This window comes from Bactrocera neohumeralis, chromosome 3 (genome assembly GCF_024586455.1).
Source record: "Bactrocera neohumeralis isolate Rockhampton chromosome 3, APGP_CSIRO_Bneo_wtdbg2-racon-allhic-juicebox.fasta_v2, whole genome shotgun sequence".
NCBI classification, from domain to species: Eukaryota; Metazoa; Arthropoda; class Insecta; order Diptera; family Tephritidae; genus Bactrocera; species Bactrocera neohumeralis.
In genome coordinates, this window is record NC_065920.1 from 52,461,156 (window position 1) to 52,487,897 (window position 26,742).

Below are 26,742 nucleotides of genomic sequence, written 5' to 3' on the forward strand. Positions count from 1 at the left end.
AGTGTATTAGTTATATATAGTATATGTATGTAGTATATATAAAATTGCTCGGATTCCGAACCTTTGGTTTACGTTTTAGGCTTTCATTCTAGCAAGTTGCAAAAATATGAAATATTCGGTTGCGTCCGAACTTAGCTCTTCCTTATTTTTTTTTAATATGAACATTTGTAATCAAAAGCACCAAAACTCCACGTTTCTTTTTTAAATATATGACCTTTTTAATTAATAAAAAGAGCTCCCCTAAATACCTAAACCACAACTTCTCATAAACTTGACATTTCTTAAGGAAATATCGCAATGATTCTTGCACTGCATCGCTCTCTTTATTTTGTATAAAAGCTTACCAACTTTACCAATCCAAAACATCAATCATTCAAATGTTAGGTTAGTGAAAAGAACTCATTTAAATATTAGGTTGACAAATATCTCCCTTCCGCCTTTTTGCTCTTTATTCAATGCTTTATAAAAAGTGTTACAGTAATCAGATTTAGTTCAAATATGCGCCGTTTCGTTCGTTAATCTGTTTCCATCTAGACGGCAACTTCAGAAAACCCCCCTCGTAGAAGCACCCCTCCTTATTAGCGAAGAACTGGGACAGCCACTTTGCACAAGCCTCTTTTGAGTTCAACTTTACACCAACAAGCGCGTTCGCCATAAACAGGAACAGGTACTAATCACTTGGCCCTCTATCCGGGCTATATGGTGGATGCGATAAAACCTCCCATCAGAGTTCCCGTAGCTTCTGACGAGTCATCAAAGAAGTGTGTGGTCTGGCGTTATCCTGGTGGAACACTACTCCCTTCCTGTTGGCCAATTCTGGTCGCTTCTGGTCGATCGCCTGCTTCAAGCGCTCCAGTTGATCGCAGTAGATGGTAGAATTAAGCCTCTTGCCATATGGGAGCAGCTCATAGTGCATGATTCCCTTCCAATCCCACCAAACACACAGCAAAACCTTCCTGGCTGTCAATCCCGACTTGGCCACTGTTTGGAACGATTCACCGGCCTCCGACCACGACCGTTTTCGCTTGATATTGTCGTATGTGATCCTTTTATCATCGCCAGTTACCATACGCTTCAAAAATGGGTCGAGTTCGTTCCGTTTCAGCAGCATATCGCTGGCGTTGATTCGGTCTAGAAGGTTTTTTTGCGTCAAATCACGCGGCACCAAACATCAAGCTTTTTTGTGTATCCAGCCTTCTGCTGATGGTTTAAAATGGTTCGGTGACTAACTGCTATAGTATCTTCTGGGCGATGTCACAAGATGCCACATGCCGGTCTAACCCGATTTTTTCCATGATTTGATCGGTATTCGTCGTCACAGGTCTTCCGTCTGCTGGCTTATCCATGCTGTCGTTTTCACCCGCTTTGAATCGTCGAAACCATTCCTCCGCAGTTCGAAGTGATAGAGTACTATCCCACAAAACACCATTAATCTCACGGAACGTTTCTCTAGCGGATTTGCCTTTATCGCAGAAAAACTTTAAAATAGCGCGAATTTCGGCGTAAGTGAACTCCACGTTTACACGTCTATAACTATTGGACGCAATATCCAAATTAATCATGCATAGCGTCGTTTTGTAGGTTATGTCAAGACTTTTCCAAAGATGTATAGTATTGCCAGATACGAGCTCTGTAACGCTTTATACATAGTCGCGAAATTCAAAAAACAAAAAGGCGGAAGGGAGATATTTGACAACCTAATATCTAAATTGGGTCAATTCTTCAAAAATAGAAAGGCTAATCAATTCATAGATTATTTAAGAAAAACACAAAAGGCTATTTAAGGAAAGGAAAGATAAACACTTTAAGATAGGTACTTAAAACTTTTTATTCAAAGAGCGATTCCTCCGAATAGAAATATTCTTAATTAAAATTAGTAGAATGTCTTGCAAACTACATCGATAAGTGGATACGTTAAATTCTTCTGAATATCACTAGCTATGGGGTTAATGGCAATTACCGCGATTTGGAAATGGTCGCACTATTCATAGCTTGTAGTTTACATACTATATATCTGAGAAAAGAAAAATCCCAAAGAAAAATGTTTAATATCTTCTCTGCTCTCTAAGAATAAGAATAATTTTCGATATATGTATTTCTAAAAAAAACTTCAAAGAAAAGTTCGGGCATACATTGCTCATATGCATAAAGGTAAAGAGCAGAGAATGTTTAACTTCTCAGGCAAGTATTGCGTCTTTTTAAATTAGCTAGGCGAATTATTCGCTCCCGAATGATGGAGAGCTTTTAGTTGGTTGTTTTGTTGTTAAATTATTATTTGAAAATATAATTTAAATACATTATAATTCAATTTACAAAATTTTTCTATGAACAATACTTCTTTACTTTGTAGTGCAATAACACCTGTTCTTGTGGACTTTATTGGCGTCTTTATTTATAAACATTTCATTAATCTTATCTTGTAGACATGTGACAGGTTAGTGCTTTTTTCAGTTTGTTCATTCTTTTCCTTTGTTTTCTAGTTCAAAGTCCAGTGGGAATTTCTAATTGGACCTGTTGCCATTCAGTCAGTTAACTAAAAATACAATTGGTTGCATAGACATTTTGTTTTTGCTGATTATTACCCAGTGAGCAAAATAATTGATTTCATATTTTTAGACATTTTTTTCAATATTAACAATAATAATTGCTTATATATCGAATGTACAAATATATTTGAGAATCTTAAACAACAACTTAAAATTAATTTGGTTAATAGTTTTACAGACATGGGCGTATTTGTAATTTTTGTTTTAAACTTAGTGTAAAAGGCTCCCAAAACGACGTGCTTTTCGCACAACACTGTTTCCAAAGTCCGAAAGGACAATTTCACCACAGCTTAACCGATCGTTTTGAAGTTCAGCTGTGAGGAATGCAAGTGAGGAAAGTTTCCTTACTGCCATTCACTTGAGAGAGGCCATAAACGATTCTTTTACATATGACTCAAGCAGCAAACGACCATAAATCTACCGCTAAACCTTTCTCTCGAAAACTCGTAACGCCGACTCGTCTAATGTTATCATCAACAATGCCTCTACATCATATAGCAGGACAGGGATAATGAGTGACTCATAGAATTTGGTCTTTGTTCGTCGAGAGAGGATTTTACTTATCAATTGCCTACTCAGTCCAAAGTAGCACCTGTTGACAAAATTTATTCTGCGTTGGATTTTGAGGCTGGCATTGTTGTTGGTGTTAATGCTGGTTCCAAGATAGACTACGAAGTTACTACTGTCAATAGTAACGTAGGAGACAAGTCACGAGTGCGATGACTATTTATATGATGACAAGAGATATTTTATCTTGCTCTCGTGCACTGCTAGACCCATTTACTTTGATTGCTGGTCCAACCTGGAGAAAGCAGAACCAACAGCGTGACTGTTATGAACAATGATACCGATGTCATCGGCGTACGCCAGCAGTTGTACACTCTTGTAGAAGCTTGTACCTTCTCTATTTAGCTCTGCAACTCGAACTATTTTCTCCAGTAGTAGATTGAGGTAGTCGCGCGATGGGGTCTCTCTTTTTGCCTTATCTGAAATCTCTTTTTGGTATCGAACGGCTCAGAAAGTTATCCTTCCCGATCTGACGATAGCCATGCAAGACATAGCGGCCTGAAGGGCAGCTGTTCAAAAGGGCAAAATCGGCCAACTTTCAAATCTGTCAAAAGCTACTTTAAATCCTCTTTTCTCGGGTCTTTTCCAAGATTTGGCGCATGGTGAATATCTGGTTAGTTTTTGATTTTCAAGGTATAAAGCCACACTGAAAAGGTCCAATCAGTTTTTTAACGGTGGGCTTTAATTTTCCACACAATACACTCGATAGAACCTTATATGCGATGATGAGAAGGCTTATCCCAAGGTAGTTGGCGCAGATTGTGGGGTCTCTCTTTTTGTGTATGCTGTTTTTTCTTTTCATTTTTTTTTGGTATTTTTTTACGTGGCTAGTCCGAAACCCAGCGCACAACCCGGAAGAGGGATGTATGACACTTTAGCTCATCTTCAAACGGATGTTTTTTGGCTGCTCAGAAGATATTTAGCCTCAGACCGGAAGCTCGAGCTGTCCACTCCCAAATGAACGGCGCTCAGAGAACTTTTCTCACTTGCGTGAACTTCTACATATGGCTCCATCCTCCTTTCTTTCAATCAACCAACAATTTTATGCGGTTTTTCTAATATAACTTGTAACCTTTAGTTCCTGGTAAGACTACTTCCCATTTTTGGGTCCATTTATAATAAAACCAACGATTTTTCGTACTCTCCTTTCTACTCTCAATTTGTTGATAAACCCACAAATATGGTTTACTAGGTTATTTCTGATGACTCGGACGATTTATTGTTATATTTTAATCGCAGGCGTTTTACAATCCATTAACAGTTATCACTCTCAACAAGCTATTACCAATTAATCGCTATGTGTACAACAGGTATATGAAAGCCTAAATACATACATACACACATAAATATAAGTGATATCACCAGAAGTCCGGTGGTGTGACTTTTTATTTGTATTCCGGTTAAATTTCTTAAGGCAAACTTCTTTATCTTTGCTTTTTTACTACACATATCCTTCAAGTACACACAATTGTTCATATTATATACATATATATAAATACGTAGATAAGCAAAAATTATGAATAAGCAGCCTTGAAAACATTTCACAGTTCATCGTTAACAATTATATTCGCAATAAAACAAATACAAGGTGCTTTCCAAAGTAAACAGGTCTTAAAAAAGCAGAACAAATGGTTTTTTCGGCAAAATCAATTTATTTTATTCAAAATTGTCTCCTTCTGCTTCAATACAGCTTTTTGCACGGTCCAAAAGCATGTCGAACGAGTGTTTTAGCTCGTTGGCCGGTATGGCCGCCAGTATGCCGGTGCAAGCCTTTTGAATGGCCTCTACGTCTGCATAACGTTTTCCTTTCATGGGCAAATGCATTTTTCTGAAAAGGAAGAAGTCGCACGGTGCCTTATCAGGTGAATACGGGAGTGGTTAAGGGTTGAAATGTGATTTTTGGTCAAATAATCGGTCACAAGGTGTCCTTCGAATGTTGGATTCTGAGCAATTTTTGGTCGTCAGTCAATTTGTGCGGAACAAACTGTGCACACACCTTTCGTAAGCCCAAATGTTCTGTCAAAATGCGATAAATCGATGTTTTAGAGATGTTCAATTCCATTTCCATGAATTTCAATGATGATTTCGGCTGATTTTTGATGAATTCACGCACAGTTTCGATGGAATTTTCGGTGATCACGGATTTTGATTGGCCCACTTGTTGATCGTCATTTATGTCCTCACGACCATTTTGAAAACGTTGAAACCACTCATGCACTCTGCTACGGGATAGGCAATCATCGCCATAAACTTGTTTCATCAATTGAAACGTTTCGGTAAAAAGTTTACCAATTTTAAAACAAAATTTAATGTTGGCTCTTTGTTCGAAGCTCATTTTTGCACCGATAACACAAACATACTGACACTTGAAACGCAATAACTTCACTTCCAATCAATGAAATGTCATGAAACTCTCACTGGACAATCGATAAAGATAGCAGATTCACGGCGCCGCCAGGGGCGCTAGATTCAAAAGGTCCTGTTTACTTTGGAACACACCTTGTATTGCGATATAAATATTGTTAGCGATTGAACCTGCCCGATTACGAATTTAGTGGCAGACAAAAATGTTCGACCCATGAAATTGTTCGTATCTTCCATTTGTGATCTTTCTCAAAGTGGAATTAAATATCCGAAATTATGGATACTCCACTACATATTCTCCTTTTAATTCGAGAGCCTTGATGCAGTGATGTCTGAACTTCTTGAATCCGTCGGGAAAAAATGTTTTTTTGGAGATCTCGTAGTAGACGTTAATATCATCACTCATCATCAGCCAAATTTCTGCCCGTCGGCGGACTTTTTCAAGTGTGGGATATACTGAAGACTGATAGAATACGGTCGATGTGGTGTAGTTGCGATTGTTCTTCGGTGTTCTCCAGTGAATCGATGTTTCGTCTACGGTCACGAAACGATGCAAAAAATCCTTTGTATTACGCTTAAACACTGTAAAGAAATAGTCTCGTGGTTGCGTTTGTTATCTGTAGTGAATAAAAGAAATAAGCATCGTGTTGACCGCTTCATCAGCTCCAATATTTAATTTAGGATAAGAACTATACGGTTTTCTGCGATGCCTGAGCATTACGTAGTATTTAATCAGCGATCTGCCAATACGAGATCGTGAATTTTTGTCACATTATTCTTCGTGGTAGCCGCTTTCGGGTCTGCTAGGTCTGACACATCAGAAACCAACATACGAAAACCCATTAAAGAAATGTTTGGCAGAAGAAGAGCTGCCGTATATAGCAGAATCGTACAAATTCGTCTTCAATTCAGCATGCAATTTTTTGTCTAAAATCAAGAATTCAACAACCAAGCGATATTGCGATTTCCTTTCTTATACTTAGGTCGAATAGAACTGCTATTGCATTCGCAAGAAATTTTGTGAGAAGTCATCTATAGTATTTTAATAGACGTTAGAAAATTCCTCTTGCAATAGTGTCGACATCGATCGGCTAGGAACACATTTACCGCTATGTAAACGACTATAATGAAATAAAAACTAGATCCCGAACACACAAAGTATTGACGACACTCGATGCGGTAGTATGGCGTGTCTCTAAAATAAATCGTGTTAGTACAGATATCAAGAAGAATTCCAGTACTGCTGGATTCAGTTGAAAAAACTTATGGAGTCTTGATATTTTTGCTGAAGGATCAGAGTTGGCTTCGTGCCCCTAAAATGCTTACTTCTTACTTTTAAATAACTCTCTTTCAACTGCGAAATTAAAGTGGTAACCACTTGATTGCGATACCTACAACCTCAAGATAAACTTTCATTTGCCAATAAGTGTACCGAAATGGGTTTGTATGAACATAAGTAGATCGGATGTTGATATTTCATTAACATTACATTAAAATTATAAGCAAAAAAAAAAGATAATTGTATCAATAATGTGACTGTACGAAGTCTCTGTTGTGAAACTACCGACAAAGTGCATAGTTTTTCAGCGTAGTAAAATTCAAAAAGCCCATAGACCTTTGATCTAGTGGTTTGTGAACATAGGTATATTGATTACAGAACTTCCTTTTCAAAGCTATCGCAAAAACTTAACTAATGACGTTATTGAACTTCGCTAACAATATTGTTGCAAAAACTTTATAGAAAATGGAAGTTCTATTTATATTAAAATTTAAAAAAATGTATGCAACAACTTTTTATTGTTCAATGTATGGAGTTAACACTATGGCGAAAACTACACAAGTTGGGTAATGCTTTATAGTTTTGCTATACAAAGTATAATTGCTAATTGAAAGCACGTAAACTCATTAAATTAATTAGCTAAGCATATAACCATTACTACCTGCTAAATTAAAAAAGGTGTATATTTAGATAAGGCCATCATAAAATATCTGAAAAGGCAAAAGAAAGTGGCGCACCTTGTACCCAACCCGTCATACGAAAAAATTAATAATCATTCGATGTCATATTACTTTTGAAATATGGGGGGTTACTCATTCAGAATTGGTTGACGCAACACTTTGAATATCTCTTATCTTTGTTATACTTATTCTGAAAGGTTGGACTAGTAGAATCTAAAATATGCTTTCAAATAAATCGATCTAATTTAGGATCAAGCATCTACCTAGAATGTAAATCAATTGTCGCTTAGCCGGTCTACAATAACAATTACAGTTCTGGAGGTACTTTACAAACTGTAAGCTTTCGTATTTTTATAGGTACTGAAAATACTTCTTCTTTACTGGCGTAAACAGTGCAGTTTACAACAGCGCGCCAGTCGCTCTTCCTTTTCGCTGTTTCATTCCAAAATTTCTTTCTCTACCTTGTCTTTTCAACGGACTATAGGTTCTTCTCTTCCTCTGCCCGGTGGGTACACCATCGAATACTCTCAGGGCTGGAGTGGTTTCAAACATTCGGACGACACAACCTAGCCAGCGTTGCCGCTGTCTTTTAATTCACTGAATTACATTTGTCAATGGCATCGTATAGCTCGTACAACTCATCGTTTCATCGACTGCGGTATTCGCCGTTGCCGATACGCAAAGAACCATAAATCTTCCGCAGAACCTTTCTCTCGAAAACTCGTAACGCCCACTCATCAGATGTTGTCATCGTCCATGATGTTGAGGGACTTACAGAGTTTGGTCTTCGTTCGTCTAGAGAGTACTTTACTTTTCAATTGCCTACTTAGTCCATAGTAGCACCTGTTTGGCAAGAGTTATATTCTCATCAAACGTATTATTACTAGAGATGAGTCTTGGATATATTTTTACGACCTGGAAACAAACGAAGCAGGTCAAAGCAGGTCAAAAGTCAAAATTATGTTGACAGTTTTCTTCAATTATCGAGGTGTGGTGTACTCCGAATGTCTTCCGACCGGCCAAACTATCAACAGGGAATACTACGAGGGCTGCTATATATATTCTGGTCTAGGCAACACTAAGTGTTGCCAGGTGTAATCTACCATTTCCATTGGAAAGTTTGACATTCTTTAGCATAACATCACTCAGAACGTTTTGTCATTTAATCGTGAATTGTTTTATTTACAGGAAATTAAAAAATTCATCTCGGCCAAAAAATGGAATTAACTCGTGAACATTTTCGTGCGATCATTTTTCACAACTTTCGACGTGGATTATCACGACAAGAATGCATCGATGAACTAAAATCTTTGTATGGCTATGAAGCACCATCCTATAGCACTGTGAAAAACTGGTACAACGAATTCAATCGTGGCCGACGCTCGCTCAAAGACGAATTCCGTGAAGGTCGTCCAAAAACAGCCGTTGTGCCAGAAAACATCGATGCCGTACGTGAACTGATAATGCAAGACCGTCATGTAAGATACCTTCAGATAGAGGCATGCCTATGCATTTCTCCCACCAGCATACATTCCATATTGCATGAACACCTGGCCGTAAAAAAGGTTTGTTCTCGTTGGATCCCGCACAATTTGACAATCGCTCAAAAAAAGGCTCGTGTGGATTGGTGTAAAGAAATGCTGAAAAAATACGATCGCGGTGCTTCAAAAGACGTTTGAAGCTATTCGCAATAAAGGGACTGAAATATGGGCCGACAACTCTTAGTTTTTGCACCACGATAATGCACCGTCGCATACTGCATTGATTCTTCGTGAGTTCTTCGCCAAATTTTAACCAATATCGTGCCACAACCACCGTATTCGCCTGATTTTGCTCCATGTGACTGCTCCGCTCCGAGGAAACCATTGAGAAACCAATTGCAGGCATTAAAGGTGAATCGCTAAGCGCATTGCAGACTATTCCGGAAATTAACAACTGTTTCGAGGATTGGAAAAAAAATTGGCACAAGTGTATTGGGGCCAAGGTCATAGATTTTGAAATAAGAATATAATAAGAATTAATGAAAAGAATTATGAACGAAGTCTTACAATATTTTGCTCATAGTTGTATAACTTACAAAGGAAATTTAATATGTAGATAAAGATGATCTACATTTCTGATTCATTATTTCAGCGATTTCTTAAATTTTATTAAATAAACTTTTAAGTCGAGTCAAGCCAATACTTTGCAACCCTGTTTTGTGCAATAAATAAATATTTTAAATGCGTATACAGCAAGGCATATATACATAGTATACCTATGTTAGCTATTCTATCGCAATTATACACTTGAATTATATTATTCTACTTCCCAGCAATTTAAGTGCTCAACATGTTCCTATTTCCGTATGTACTGCATACAAACATATGTATACACTATGTACTGTATATATATCCATATACAAATCAATACATTATAGCAACTAAATCAATCGAATGTATGTACCATTTACATAATTTAGAATACGAACAAACAATAATCTATGCACTGACCCAGTATTTAATAACCTAAAGTAAATAGAACATAATAATATATAATTTTCGCTTTATTCCATTTTATTTTATTCTGTGCTTGTTTCTTTTACATTAATTATCTATTTTTAAATATTTAATTTTAAGTTTATTTGTTTTATTTATATTTTTGTACCTTTAGCAAGTTGTATTAACTTTGTCTAGATATTTATAACTCTCAGAAGGAGCATGACGAGTTGAGTCAATTTAGCCGAATCAATCGGGGAGTGTGTCCTTACGCTAAGTAGTTCTTCAGTTTTTGACTGACCTTTACCTCCGAGATAATATTATAAGAAGCCTTTAATTGAGCTGGGATCGAAATTGGACGACGGGCGTGCCACCGCCGACATATCTTTGAGTGTGAAAATGGGCGAAATCGGACTATAACCATGCCTACTTCCTTTATAATACACTTTTTTTCCTTTCGAGTGTACAAATCAAGAATAAATTAATACAATAGGATAAAATATTGGCGCAATAAGTCCTTTAAAGTATGCCACCTTATTACCAAAAATTGCCCAAACCAACCAAAACTGTTCAAGCTACTTGCTACCGAATATGTGGACCACAGTATCTATAGTTGACTTTTGATCGGCAATATCGGTCAGTGCATGCGATATAAAATTGATATTCAGAGAGAATCCTTTCATGTCAGTAATAATTCTGTGTATCAAAAACGGTTTGAATCGGGTCAATACTTCCTTGAGCCCCCATAAACCTAATATAAAGATTTTCCAACTTCAATGTTACTTTATGCTGGATGTAACCACCAACATTTGAGTTATCTCAATGAAAATTACAAAGCGTGTTTTACTCATAACAGTGTAACTTTGTGCCGAAAATAGATAAAATTGGGTGAAAACTTGACCTAGCCCTCATATAACCAATATCAGGATTTCCGAACATCTGGCTAGCTTCATTCCATATATGATTATTGATTGAATAAGAGGTACCTTAATGAAACCTAGGGTAAATTTTTTTATACCCTGAACAGGGTATATTAAGTTTGTCACTAAGTTTGTAACACCTAAAAGGAAACGTCGGAGACCCTATAAAGTATATATATAAATGATCAGTATGATGAGCTGAGTCGATTTAGCCAAGTCGGTCCGTCCATCTATCTGTCTGTATACATACGAACTAGTCCCTCAGTTTTCAAGATATCGTTTTGAAATTTTGCAAACGTCATTTTCTCCTCAAAAAGCTGCTCATTTGTCGAAACTGCCGATATCGCACCACTATAACATATAGCTGCCATACAAACGGAACGATCGGAATCAAGTTCTTGTATGGAAAACTTTCACATTTGACAATGTATCTGCACCAAATTTGGTATAGATTATTTTCTAAGGCAACAATGTAATCTCCGAAGAAATTGTTCAGATCGGTTAACTATAGCATATAGCTACCATACAAATTGAACGATCGGAATCAAGTTCTTGTAAGGAAAACTTTCACATTTGAGCAGATATATTCACGAAATTTGGTACATGTTATTTTCAAAGACAACAATGTTATCTCCGAAGAAATTGTTGAGATCGGTTAACTATAGCATATACATAGCTTCCATACAAATCTGGACACATATGTAGTTACGTTATTTCTTGTTGTGAACCGATTTCACCCATATTTCGTACATGTTATTAGGGTGTTAAGAAAATATTAAGAAATGCACCTGTGAAGGCCATTTCTTACATTAGCTTCGGTGCAGTCGGAATTAACATTTTTTCTTGTTTAGGTATGATAAGAGTTAATTCTTATGGAGCCAAGAAATACGTGTACCAAGTTCCATCATGATATCTCAATTTTTACAGCTAAAACTGGGTCGAAACGACCGGATTTCAACTCCCATAAACTATTTTCGTTTTTAGTTTTAAAACTTATGTCAAATATAATGTCCTTAGTTTGTGTATAAAAAGTTATATATAGTACATATATACATATATAATTGTTGGGATGCCAATCCTCTGGTCGATGTTTTACAGCTTAAGGTATTTCCCTGACTTCGATTCTTGCAAGTTGCAAGAGTATAAATGTTCGGCTGCACCAGAAATTACCCCTTCTTTTCTTGTGCTTTATTTTTTTACTTTGATTTCATTTGACTATTATTTTAATATTTTTATTTATATATTTTAAGTTTATTATAAATAAATTTTGTTTTGTTGTGAGTTCTAAAATAGCTTGTCGCTTGTCTCGTGCTGAAAACGTGACCACTAAGGTAATTTCTTGAGTTTCAACATAAAAATAGGTTTGTTTACTTTATTGAGCTTCTATTTCCCTACATTATTCTAAACAAATTCTCAAATTACTCACATTCCAAAGTGCAAATAAGCAAACAACATTTTATTTAATTATTTTTTATTTTCATTTTTATTCAATCTCACTTACCGTAATGCAAAACCGCCTGCAACGCGTGACACTTAACAAAAGAATTATTCATAAACATTGCAAACATATTTTTGCACATACATATGTACGTTTAGTATAAGAAAGCAACAGCGATAAATAAACAAATTAATCAGCTAATAGGTTTGCATGGCACGGGTAAGCGCTTACTTAATACTATATATTTTGAATTGATGCAGTCGCTGAAACAGGTATGAATGCAGGTATGTGTGTGTGTGATATCGCACACCTCATTTCAACTCATTTCAACAGCTGAGCCGCATATTTTTCAATGTTAAGCCACAAATACAGTAAAGCGAAGCTTCAACGGAAACCGGGGCTTAGCAGCAAATAACGGCATCCACAAACAAGCTGCATAGCGCTAGACACTAGCCACAACAGCAGCTAGTTTCCAACATGCCAGTCTCGTTTTTGTTTTGGTCGAGGCGGGTATACGGAGTGACAAAAAAAGCTTTGAAAAACGATAAAATTAGAATAGAATTAGAATTATAAATAAAGATTTTCGAGAAAAAATTGTAAATAAATAATGATAATTGTTTAAAAATTAATTAAGCGCAATTTCTAAATGTAAGCAAGAGCTAAAATATACAAAAAATATCTAGAAGTGGTTATAACGAAAAACATATATGTGTATATACAGATCTAAATACATATACATACATACATCGGAATAAATAACTTTTTTTCGCGCTGCGCTCTAAAATAATAAAAAAAAAAATCGGTAAATGTTAGAAAAGCAATAAAACAAAGCAAACATTAACAAAAAGCAACAATAAAAAGCTTATAAAAAATTCTAAAAAGGCATTGCCACCCGTTTGTGTTTCAAATTGTTGCTTAGAAATGTCACCAAATATATAAAGATCGTGACATGTGAAGCATCTTAAGTGTTTGAGTGTGCGTGTCAGTGCAATTAAGTGTGTATTTGTGTATGTGTAACCGGCATATTTAATTAGCTTAAGCCAGTTCTATATGATTGCACGAAAAAAAGTAAATATTTGACGAAAAAAATTAATTATTCATAATCCAAATGGGATGTCGGGTGTTTGGTTTAGGAATTCTGGGACTTTAAGTGCAAAGTACAAAGTACGAAGACCTAGTCTGTTATTATAAAATAAAAACAAAGCTAAGAAATAAATATTTTTCTACAAATTTAAAGTCGTTTTAGTTAATTGCGGTCGCAAAAGAATTGAAGCGAGAAATTATGCTTGTGTGTGAGAGAAAAGTTAAATATCATGCTTTGAGGAACATGTAAATTGCCATTGAAGCAGTTATACACTTCACAGTTGAATTTATCATCGCATAAATTTCCTTAAAAGATCTTTACCTTGATTTTGATCGCCCAGTTTGTACAGGGTCCGACACTCGAAGTGTAAATGTTCGAGAGCCATTGTGTGGTCGTAATGAAGTTCGGAACGTTGTTTTTCAGCCATTCTTGGTTCACTCGCGCTTTGTGAGACGGTGCTGAGTCTTGTTGAAACGTTCATGGTTTGCGACCGAAATGTTTGTTTGCCCATGGCTTCAAAGTAGAACACTTTCCCGGTAATCCCCACTTTGTTTTGTTCAGCGATTGTAGCATGTAAAATTTGGTGAAGTTATCTCGTTAAGCAAAAACGTTTTCCATACTAAGACTAAGACTCTACAAATGGCAAGCTTTTTGGAGAGAAAAGGACGTGTGCCAAAGTTCACATCGATATCTCAAAAACCCATAGACTAATTCGCGTACTACAGACAGATATAGCTAGATCGGCTGAACTCGTCTTGTATCTTCTTCTTTATTGGTCCTTCTCCGCCTGTTCTTTCCAACGAAGTGGAGTTCTTCCTCTTCATTTGCTTCTCCCGGCGTGTACTGTGTCGAATACTCTCAGAGCTGGAGTTTTTCATCCATTCGGACGACATGACTCAGCTAGCGTTGCCGCTGTCTCTTAATTCGCTGAACTATGTCAATGCCGTCGTATATTTCGTTTATCGTTTCATCGACAAGGACCATAAATCTTCCGCAGAACTCTTCTCTAGAAAACTCCTAACGCCGACTCATAAGATGTTATCATCATCTATGCCTCTGCACCATATAGTTGGACGGAGATGATGAGTGATTTGTAGAATTTGGTCTTTGTTCGTCGAGAGAGAACTTTACTTCTCAGTTGCCTACTCAGTCCGAAGTAGCACCAGTTGGCAAGAGTTATTCTGCGTTGGATATCGAGGCTGACATTGTTATTGGTGTTAATACTGGTTCCAAAATCGACGAAATTTTCTACCACTTCAAAGTTACGACTGCCAACAGTCACGTGCTAACCAAGTCGTGAATGCGATGACTATTTGTTTGATGACATTAAATATTTCGTCTTGTCTTCGTTCGTTCGTCTTGACTTCCTTATTCAGTCTGAAGAAATCAGAACTAACGGCGCGGTTCTTGAGAGCAATGATATCAATAACATCGGCGTACACCAGCAGCTGTACACTCTTATAGAAGATTGTGCAGTTGTCAGGTGGGTCTCCCATCCGAGCATGTTTTGGCGTTACAACCGTGGATCGGTGTGGTTCAAAATAGCCTTTATCCTTTGTGAAGTCACGTATATTGTACATTCCAGGTCCCTAAGCAAATCCTACCTCATTGTACCCTTAAGTTAACATTTGAACAAAAATATTTTCTTGTTCGTCCCAATATTATGTCAGATCTCATTGGGCTTATTCTTTCAAACGAAAGGACCTTGCCTAATTCAGCTATCTTAAGAATTTTGAATGAAGCCTCCGCGAAAATGTCTATTATTTTATGTTACATACAGAAATACGGCAGTCGAAAACTACAAGTGTGAAAATTTTATGTACTATTATTAAGGGGTCAGTACGGTACTCTTTTTCCATTTTTTTTTTGCATTTTCTGTTCCCTTATACCCTTAGAATTAATGTGGAAGTCAATCCGAGTCAATTCCGGTGCGTAGAACCGGCTGTCGAAGTAGGTAAGAATAAATTGAGTTTTTGTGTTTCAGATGATCCAGACATGAGAAATCGTGTACCCCAGTGAAAAAATTCCATTTCTCCGACAGATGTCATCAAAAAATTCCGAAAAAATTTGTTTATACACTCCACGATATACCTCATGATATGTGAAAAAGTTCTATTGTAGAATAAAAATTTCTATGAAAAAAAAATTTCAAAAAAAAGAGGCCAGATTAGCCTACTGACCCCTTAAGAATGACATAGATTCGGAAAGTCACTCTCAGTCTCAGCTGTTTTTCAAACAACTGTCCAGTTTTAAGTAGATCGTGTTTGTGTCCAACCACAATTTTGAGTTCATTGTTTTACCGGCATAATTTTTTGCAATAGGTCATCAGTTGATATAATAATATATGTAAATATTATTTTCTAATGCTTTACATATCCATCTGTTTCGATGAGATCTATAATATACGATTTTTATAATCTCGCAACAAAGTTGCTAAGGAGAGAGAGAGGAGAGTTCACATAACGGTTGTTTGTAAGTCCTAAAACTAAAGGAGTCAGATATAGGGTTATATATATCAAAGTGATCAGGGTGACGAGTAGAGTTGAAATCCGGATGTCTGTCTGTCCGTCCGTCTGTCCGTCCGTCCGTGCAAGCTGTAACTTAAGTAAAAATTGAGGTATCGTGATGAAACTTGGTACACGTATTTTTGCTCCATAAGAAGGTTAAGTTCGAAGATGGGCAAAATCGGCCCACTGCCACGCCCACAAAATGGCGAAAACCGAAAACCTATAAAGTGTCATAACTAAGCCATAAATAAAGATATTAAAGTGAAATTTGGCACAAAGGATCGCTTTAGGGAGGGGCATATTTGGACGTAATTTTTTTGGAAAAGTGGGAGTGGCCCCGCCCCCTACTAAGTTTTTTGTACATATATAGGAAACTACTATAGCTATGTCAACCAAACTTTATACAGTCGTTTCATTCAGGCATTTCCATATACAGTTCAAAAATGGAAGAAATCGGATAATAACCACGCCCACCTCCCATACAAAGGTTATGTTGAAAATCACTAAAAGTGCGTTAACCGACTAACAAAAAACGTCAGAAACACTAAATTTTACGGAAGAAATGGCAGAAGGAAGCTGCACCTAGGCTCTTTTTAAAAATTGAAAATGGGCGTGGCGTCGCCCACTTATGGACCAAAAACCATATCTCAGGAACTACACCACCGATTTCAATTCAATTCGGTATATAATATTTTCTTAACACCCTGATGACATGTACGAAATATGGGTGAAATCGGTTCACATCACGCCTTCTTCCAATATAACGCTATATCGAATTCTATCTGATGCCTTCTCTGTATAATATATGTATTTATTAGGAACCAATGATGATAGCGGAATAAAACTTTACAAAAATACGGTATTTGAAAAATATATAAATTTCGGATAATGAAATCTCGATTATCACTTTATCATGAGAGTATAAAATGTTCGGTGACACCCGAACTTAGCCTTTCCTTACTTGTTACATTTCGAAATCATACCACATAAATATAAATAATAAATTCAGCCTATGCCAGCGAGCTGAGTAATAAAGGCGTCGCACTGTCTGACCAAATAAGACAAATCTACACTTCTGTATAGTTTACAATGCAAATATTTACATTAGAGGTGTGGCATATTTCCACTGAATTGGACTTTGGAGCAAAGTATGTAGCAACAGAAACAAAGGAGCTCCCATAGGTAAATACTAACTACATAGCCATACTATGATTTCATATTTTTCTGGTAGTTTTCTTCAAAATTTTGCCAGCTGTTATATAGTACAAGTATGTAATTTGAGCTTTGAGCACAATCTCGCAACAAAAGAGACGCTGACACGTGAATGAGTAATCTATTGAAAACCCATAGTTTCTAGTTTTAAGAAATATTAAATTTGACCCGAACTGACAAAACAAAAACTACGTTTTTACATATTTTAATACAAAACTTTATTGTCGCCGTCAAAATAAAATTCGTATTATAAGCCTTGGCTGGATGGCCTTCAGTAATTTTCGGGAGATTTTAGTTTTGACTCGTTTTTGAAGACGTCTTGATGTTGATGAGTATAGAGTCCACACTTGTCAAGCAGCTCCCTTGCGACCTCTACTCGGCGTCATGCTTCAAAATATTGAGGTATTTTGGTAGCAGTCAAACTCCTACCTTGTACTAATCTTCTTCTTTAATGGCGTAGACACCACTTACTTGGTTGTAGAAAGCAGAACTAAAATCTAGAAAAAAAATCGCTTCGATTTGTGTGGTCAAATTTGATCTGATGGTACAGAAAGCATACCAGGTCTTCCTAACAGCTGACTCCGGATCTGTTTTATGACTGATGAAGAAATAATTCCAAATTGGAATCATATATAAGTTAACTCTCTACGGCAATAACAATCTTTAAAAAAATTGAGTACCCGTGATACCCCTTAGCTACCTTCTTTGTACCCCTTGTACACACGACCATGACGTTTTTCGTTCTGCTGCTTCGCGGCATGCAACGTTGAACTAGTTTTATTTTTGTTTACAAATCAATGTCATAAGCCTTCAACAACTGAAATTTATGCACATAACAATGTTCACGGCTGCACCGGGCAATTGACATTCGTAAAACTAAGTATTTTGTATAAATAAAATATACACTAAGCAAAGTTCATTAAATACATAAACTGTAAACGAAAAGTGCATTTAAGGCATTCAAGTGCATTAATGCGCACTAAAGGCTTATTAAGAGGGGTTTTACAAAAGTTCGTTGCTTTTCTAAAGTAATAGGAGCTCAAAGACAATCCTGTCTTATGGCTAGAAACTAAATCCCAAATGTCGTAGCGTCCATATAATTAGTGAGAAATGATTCTTGTTCAGGCAGGCAAGGAGTCAAATCATCCAAGCCATACAAGGTCTGTCGCAAAAGAAACAGAACTTTTTAAATATAACTGTTTCTGGTGGCGCCACCTATTGGTGGGTATATGAAATAAAAAGCTTGATCTCTTGTTGACATTCCGAAAAAATTTTAAGACAATTGGATAACTACAATCGATGTTATCGATCAAAAAGTGACAGCAGCTTTTGGGCATCGGTCGTAAGAAGCCGAAAACAGTCGCCTTCAGAAGTCAAAAATAAAGACAATGCTGATTTGTTTTTACGATTCCGAGGGTATTGTACACCGAGATTTCGTCCCACCTGGCCAAACGATTAATGCTGTGTTTTACCTTGGTGTTATGAAGCGTTTTTTATCACGCTATTTGGAAAACTTCATTTGCGCATGAAAGGACACTGGTTTCAGGACATTTCAGCTATCCAAAAGGCGACGACCGATATTCTCAAGAGCATCCCGAAAAATGACCTTAAACACTCATTTGAAATGCTAATTGACCGGGCTAAACGCTGTATCGAAGCACAGGGAAACTACTTTGAATAAAAAAATATAACTTTTGAAAAAAATTAATTTTTTGTTGTTTCTTTTAACAGTCCTGTTTCTGTTGCGACGACCTTATATAACTATGGCTCCAGGAAACGAGTTGTTTCGAAAATTAGGTAGTAGAAATAGAGGCGTTCAGTAAGAGTTTGGTTTATCTAGCCGCTGGCTTTCGTTGCATCCTAATATACATAATAATTTGGATGATGATAGAAAAATTTTTCGTTTTATTTATAAATTCCCTATTCTTGACAGGGTCCACTTCTATATATAGGTCTAGTTCTATATATAGGTCCAAACGTATTTGATCAGGTATTATATATTCAACGCGCTAACCCTACTTAAATCAGTAAATGCTGGTTAGGTTAGGTTAGATGGCTGATCGCACGTGGACTACTATAAGTAGTCCTTTGAGAAGAACTCCTATGTTCGAACTTATAAATTAGGAAAACGCTTAGCAACAAACACAAATTTAACAAACGTTTATTTCCATTCCCGAAAGCTCGTTGGTATGTCGGAAGGTATGCGCTCTCAAGTGTTTAAGTCTTGACCTCCCAAACGCGGGACAGTCAAAACGAAAGTATTGAGTTGTTTCCACCTCACATTCTTCCATTCAGCTTCTGCAGATGGCGACTGGTAGAATTCCCAGCCTTACTGCGTGTATACCAATAGGGCAATGGACTGCTAGAAGCCCCAAAATTAGAGAGGCTAGCCTTATTGATCTTTTTTTTGAGACAGCGCATGAACCGATGGTGATCCACCGCTGGGCAAGCTTCCGCGAAGCCTAGCTATTCAGTAGTAGAACACAAAATGATACGGGAGCACCAGCCCTCTCTCATTATACCATAGCGGTTCTAGGGTGCCTTTTCTTGCTAGCTCATCAGTTTCACAGTTTCCAGCGTTTACGCTGTGACCTGGGACCCATTCCGGTCGTTTCTAGCGATTTTAGCATTTCCTGTACTGGTTTGGAAGCCAAGCTAATAGCATTTTTGTTTCCCAGAATACCATTCTGGCCTACAATATACGCAGCGTCCACACCACAGCCATGTGATATTATTGCTTTAATTGCCATTCGGCTTTCGACTTCAGTTTTTCTGTCCAAAAAAGTATTCAAATTGAATAGTTGTGACGCTGGTCCACCGTAATACTGAAAAACTCTTATGTATTGATCAAAGAGACCTTCAAAAATCGCCAAGGCGCTTTGAGCCTGTCAACATTTTTTTGAGGCTGCTAACATCGATTACAGAGCTTCAAGCGCTTATAAAGCGTCAGTTTTACCGGTTATATCACCAGCTTCATCAAGATGTGACTACCAAGATATTTCAACTTAAGTCTCAAAAAGGCTTGACAATAATCATGCAAAGCTTTGAGTATCCACCTCATCTTCCTCTATACTATTACACTTTAATAGTTAGCGTCCTACAAGATTTTCGGCCTCACCGCATATATGCCTATTAAATGTAATACAATAAGAGAGCTCCAAAGTGAGACAAGATGAACAGTGCTATGAGCAAGTAACTTAGTGAATCTTCTGAGCTCTACTCTGAGCCAAAAATATATCGCAGTTGACAGGAACTAGCTATTAACCAGCGCCTACTAAACTAGTTCAGCGATCCAGCGCTAGAACTCTAGAGAACAACTAAGACCCAGCTCATTCCCAAACCAGTGTAATCTTTGCAGTTTCCAACGACCCAGGCATCCAACGACATTTTGATAACAGTAAAACTTTCCAATGAGGTAACAAATCATTAAGGGCTCAAGCTTTGATCAGATCTTGGTAGTTTTTCGAATTCATTCTAAAATGCTGTACATTTTAATACGAATCTCAGAGCAATAAAACCGGACATAACTTAAAAACCTATAAATCTGCAATACATCATTAAATGCTGAAGTGAGTACAATAAACTGTCGTGCGGAATATAACGGATTCCATTAAAAGCTTTGCTGCCAGACTCATTTCGTTAACGATTGAAACGTGTTGAAAGCAGTAATTATTTTAAATAATCATCTATATAATTAAAGAATTACAGATCTGCTGTGAAATAATACTCACAAGCGGGTAATAAGTATAAGCAATTAAAAATAAAAATTATGTAATTGTAAGGAACTTGGATGGAGCTTTCATTAAGCGTTTAATTAAGAAGCAAGTAATGGAAGCAATACGGTAAATAGCAAAGCGGTTGTAATTCAAAGTATAAGGAATATTATGTAAAAATTATTAAGCAAAATGTGAGACATTTAATTGCCTTTTGAAATGTTACAATATAATAATCTCAGAAATGTTACACAAAAACATATATATTTTAGTAAATACATATATTCTACGATTACTTATTTATAAACGCGTGATCTCAGTTTTAAATTGCTGCTATGACAAGCTCTTTGTGTAGGAGTCATGATACGTATGTACTTAATATAGTTAAATATTTACAATGACATAAATAGACATATAATGATGACTAAACAATGGAACATCGAAGAATAAAATGGAAGTAATTATATAGATTAGCGCAATTAAGAAATGAAAAATAATCGATTTGGCAAATAAGTTCACAGAGAGCTACGAACATTTTTTGAAGCCCTTACGGATAGAAAACAATCTTAGAAAAAATTAGATTTCCTACCTGAGTATTTTAGAACTAAGCTACGCTTTGTGAAACTTCAGAATATACAAAATTTATTTTTCATGATGTTCACATTTGAAGTCAAAAACAAGAAAAAACGTTAACTTAGGCTGCACCGAAGCTAATATACCCTTCACAGGTTCATTTCTTTTAGTAACTATGTGTTCAGTTTGTATGGAAGCTATATGCTATAGTAATCCGATCTGAACAATTTTTTCGGAGATTACATTGTTGCCTTAGAAAATAATCTAAACCAAAGTTGGTGAAGATACATTGTCAAATGTGAAAGTTTTCCATACAAGAACTTGATTCCGATCGTTCAGTTTGTATGGTAGCTATATGCTATAGTTAACCGATCTGAACAATTTCTTCGGAGATTACATTGTTGCCTTAGAAAATAATCTATACCAAATTTGGTGAAGATACATTGTCAAATGTGAAAGTTTTCCATACAAGAACTTGATTCCGATCGTTCAGTTTGTATGGTAGCTATATGCTATAGTTAACCGATCTGAACAATTTCTTCGGAGATTACATTGTTGTCTTAGAAAATAATCTACACCAAATTTGGTGAAGATACATTGTCAAATGTGAAAGTTTTCCTTACAAGAACTTGATTCCGATCGTTCAGTTTGTATGGTAGCTATATGCTATAGTTAACCGATCTGAACAATTTCTTCGGAGACTACATTGTTGCCTTAGAAAATAATCTATACCAAATTTGGTGAAGATACATAGTCAAATGTGAAAGTTTTCCATACAAGAACTTGATTCCGATCGTTCAGTTTGTATGGTAGCTATATGCTATAGTTAACCGATCTGAACAATTTCTTCGGAGATTACATTGTTGCCTTAGAAAATAATCTACACCAAATTTGGTGAAGATACATTGTCAAATGTGAAAGCTTCCCATACAAGAACTTCATTCCGATCGTTCAGTTTGTATGGTAGCTATATGCCATAGTTAACCGATCTGAACAATTTCTTCGGAGATTACATTGTTGCCTTAGAAAATAATCTATACCAAATTTGGTTAAGATATATTGTCAAATGTGAAAGTTTTCCATACAAGAACTTGATTCCGATCGTTCAGTTTATATGGCAGCTATATGTTATAGTGACCCGATATCGGCCGTTCCTACAAATAAGCAGCTTCTTGAAGAGAAAATGACGTTTGCAAAATTTCAAAAGGATATCTTAAAAACTGAGGGACTAGTTTGTATATATACAGACGGACGGACGGACGGACATGGTTAAATCGACTCAGGTCAACATACTGATCATTTATATATATACTTTATAGGGTCTCCGACGCTTCTTTCTGGGTGTTACAAACATCGTGACAAACTTAATATACCCTGTTCAGGGTATAAAGAGAGTGGCGGAATGCGTGAGTACGAAGAACCCTCAGTGGTGATATAGTGACGGATACCCACAGCGTACTGAAATTATGGAGGAAAATTTCACCACCTTGCTTAATTCGGCGGAGAATAAATGGTAAAGAGCATGCATCAAACTCTTTGTAGAATATGGTCGGACGAAAACATGCCCGACGATTGGAATTTTAGTGCGCTTAGCCCAATCCACTAAAAGGGATACCCCACAATCTGCGCCATCTACCGTAGGATAAGTCTCCTCAACATCGCATATAAGGTGCTATCGTGTTTACTGTGTGAAAGATTAAAGCCCACCGTCAACAAATTGATTGGACCTTCTCAGTGTGACCTTAGGAATTGGAAATCAGCAATTGAACAGATATTCACCAAGCGCCAAGTCTTGGAAAAGGCCTGTGGTAAGAGGACCGGCACACATCACCTCTTCGTCGATTTCAAAGCTGCATTTGACAGCACGAAAAGTAGCTGGATTTATTGCGCGATGTCTGAATAAACTGACGTTGAGCAATACCAAAAGCTATACGACGAAATTTACATAGTTGACCGATTAAGGCACACGGCTGCAGTGGCTAGGGCAGGTCGTCCGAAAGAATGAAAACACTCCAGCACTGTGAGTATTCGACGCAGTACTCCCTCGGAGAATCAGAGAAAGAGAAAGACCAGATTGAGAGACCTGGCAGCACTTTGAATCTTCAATTGACACCAAACAGTGAAAACAAAGAACGACGCACCGTTGTAAACTCGGCTATAACTGCGTAAGCGGTGTCCACGCCAATAATGAAGAAGAAGATATGTTATACATATTTTAAAAGTCCCACTTTAGAAGCGGTTGAAAAAACCATCTGATAACCATCTGCTCAAATGCTCCTGAATTCAGGATATACAATACGCTAAAACATTTGAGATGTATGCCTTCTGACATTCTTGATTCAGATTGCTCAAGACATGTCTGACTTAAGAGGTTATATCCACATATGAATTTAAAAAAATCGATTTTTTATATTTCGAATGAGGTGTTCCTGGCTGCCCTCGAGTGGGCCAACTTATCTGTCTTTTCCTATATATCTGGGTACTTAGATGATAGCATAAGGGGTTTCGTAGGTTTACGGGTTTCAAAAAATCGAATTTTGTTTATGGTCTTATTAAATTTTACAACACCTCTAGAATATTGTCCTAAACTTTCAAGTTGATTCGAGTAATATTTTCAGAGATACAGCCTTGATAACTTCTGCGCTCGAGGCTAACTAGGCTAAGTGCGCCGTCTTTATACGCGAAACTGTGTTTTTGAAGTCGGCTGTAAAGATTTTTCGAGAACCACTTAACCGATCTTCATGAAATTTTACTCAGATCTTTGAGATACAATTCTTAAAGCCTTGGACGAAGGATTTTTTTCGATTACAAGTATTTGAAAAAAAGTCGCGTAATTTCAATTTTTTTGTAAAAATGTCTGCCAAAAAACCAATTTTAAATTTTTTTTCCTTCATCCAAGTTCTAAGTTAAGGTTTTAACTAAAACTCGTATTTTTCACTTTACATTATCCTTTAAAGAAGTATCATGCCAACAAGGATGTATCTTTTTTTTCGAGGAGTCACCGGAAAAGACCGAGTTTTAAATATTTTTTTCAAAAATTTCAAAATTTCTTTGTAATAAAATGTTTTATGTTTTATATGAGAAAAAAAATTTTGAAAAAGTACAAATCTTCAAAACAATCTTACGATAAACAGGTGTACTTCATTTGAAGGAACTTAAATTTATATTCAACGGATGCATGTAACCTCGATAAGCATTGGTACTTCTAGTACAACGAAACAGCAAATATTATCTGATTATAATCAAAAACTCTCCAGTTTCTCCACACAAGCCAAGTCATCGTTTTATCATACTTAAACCTATAGAATTGACTGAGCCAATAATACAAACTACAGAACATAAATTAAAGTCAGTGAAAAATACGTCGTTACACTAGGAAGGCTTTTATTTCTACATGACCCATTTAATACGGGTACATACTATATTATATGCGGAGAATATAGTATTCAAATTGACACACATACATATCTCCATGACCACTTTACGCCTTTTGCGATTAACGCCAATTAATGAAATCGTCTATTAGATCTCACACGTCAAAGTAATGTCATCACCTAATAATATTTACTTATAATAATGCAGGGGTCTTTTATGACCAATTAACCTTGTGTGTTATCAGTAGCTAGGAAGCGAATTTATTGCCTATGAGCAATCTGATAAGGCAATTTGAACAAAGCCTTTTATTTCACATTGATTATATAGTAAATCACTTCATATAATATAGTATATATGAATAACTGTATTTGTATAATGTTTCATTCACCATTTGCGATATTTCTATACCCTCAACATGGTATACCATTAAATTTACAACGAAGTTTGTATCACACAGAAGGAAACAACGGAGACACTAAAAAGTAGATTCGGTGCCGTTCGCCTGGAACTCGGACTGATGTATGGAATGACTTGACGCATTTTACGTCAAGCTCTTAAATTGAAAAAGTAGAAAATACAGCATGTGCGAGAACTGAAGCCGCTCGACCTTCCCAAGGTAGCTTCGCTCTATGTGCTCTTGAAAAGTTCCAAGAAGATCCCACGTTTTCGAGCCAACTTTTATTAAGCGATGCGGGTCATTTCTGGCTCAATGAGTATGTTATATCTAACAGTAAAATTGCCGCAATTGGTACGAAAAGCAAACTGAAGAGATTCATCCAGAAAAAACAACGGTTTGGTGTGGTTTGTGGGCCGGTAGAATCAGCGGTTCATATTTTCATCTGAGTCGACGATATACTTTTATCTCTCCGTCGGTCTGTCCATCTGTCTGCTTGTATATACATAAGCTAGCTCGCTAGTTTTCAAAAGATTGGTCTGAAATGTTTAACACGTCCTTTTCTTCTCAAGGTGCTACAAGTTTGCCGGAACCGCCGATATCGGTGCATTTTAGGATATAGTTTTCATATAAACTGATCGATGGTAGTCAAATTCTTGAATGGAAAACCTTATTATTTTATTTGTTTATTTTACCTGAATTTCTTTACGAAATTTCTTCAGATTATTACCCAAAGCAACGGTAAAATCTTCAAAGAAAATCTGAAGAACGGACCACTAAAGCATACAAACTAACCAATCCAAACCAAGTTCTTGTAAGGAAATTTTTTTTTTATTTTTTGTAAAGGGTATTTTTGCTTGGACTCTGCCGATCTTTGTTTCTGTTTTTTTTTATACATATGTATTTACTATCATTTTCAAAGTCTCAATAAAAATATTGACAAATAAGTTTTACAGGAAGTAACTTAATAACTCTGACGTAGTTTGTTGTATAAAGAAATTAGAATTCCGCGCCACCAGAGAGATCAACAGTAAGGTTAACTAAAAATAGTGTGGTCACGTTTTTATTTGATATTTTCGCCAATTGTATGGAAAACTGCTATTGTAAAGAGAATCAGATTGAAAATTGCAAGACCGCTAGAAATTTTAGAGGGTATATTCTTCAAAAATTACATACAAAAAAACAGTACAAAATCAGTCTCTCACACGTCGTTCTCAAGCATTGGACATCTCTGTGACGTCGTTGAGATCAAATTGACGCAAGAACTGAAGCCGCTTGACCACCAGAATCGTCGTATGTTCATTAATTGGGCTGAGCAACAACTTGACATTGATTCGGATTTTCATCGAAAAATTATCTTCAGCGATGAGGCTCATTTCTGGCTTAAAATAAGCAAAATATGCGTTATTGGTCAGGCAGCAATCCACACGTACTTCATGAGTCACCATTTCATCCCGAAAAAATAACGATTTGGTGCGGTTTATAAGCCGCCGGCGTCATTGGGCTGCACTTCTTCCACGATGATCAAGACCGACACGTTACTATGAATGGGAATCGCTACCGCTCAATTATAACCGAAAATTTTTGGCCCGAATTGTATGATATGGACGTCT

At 36.5% G+C, this 26,742-nt stretch overlaps 1 protein-coding gene across 1 annotated transcript in view; it reads left to right on the top strand.

Annotated features, from left to right (window-relative positions):
* Positions 1-12,768: 12,768 nt before the first annotated feature.
* Positions 12,769-26,742, top strand: part of LOC126754194 (lipase 3) — a 37,178-nt gene continuing 23,204 nt past the window's right edge. The window contains exon 1 of the mRNA XM_050466157.1: positions 12,769-12,919. The gene's annotated coding sequence lies outside the window, so the exon portion shown is untranslated. The remainder of the gene's footprint in view (positions 12,920-26,742) is intronic.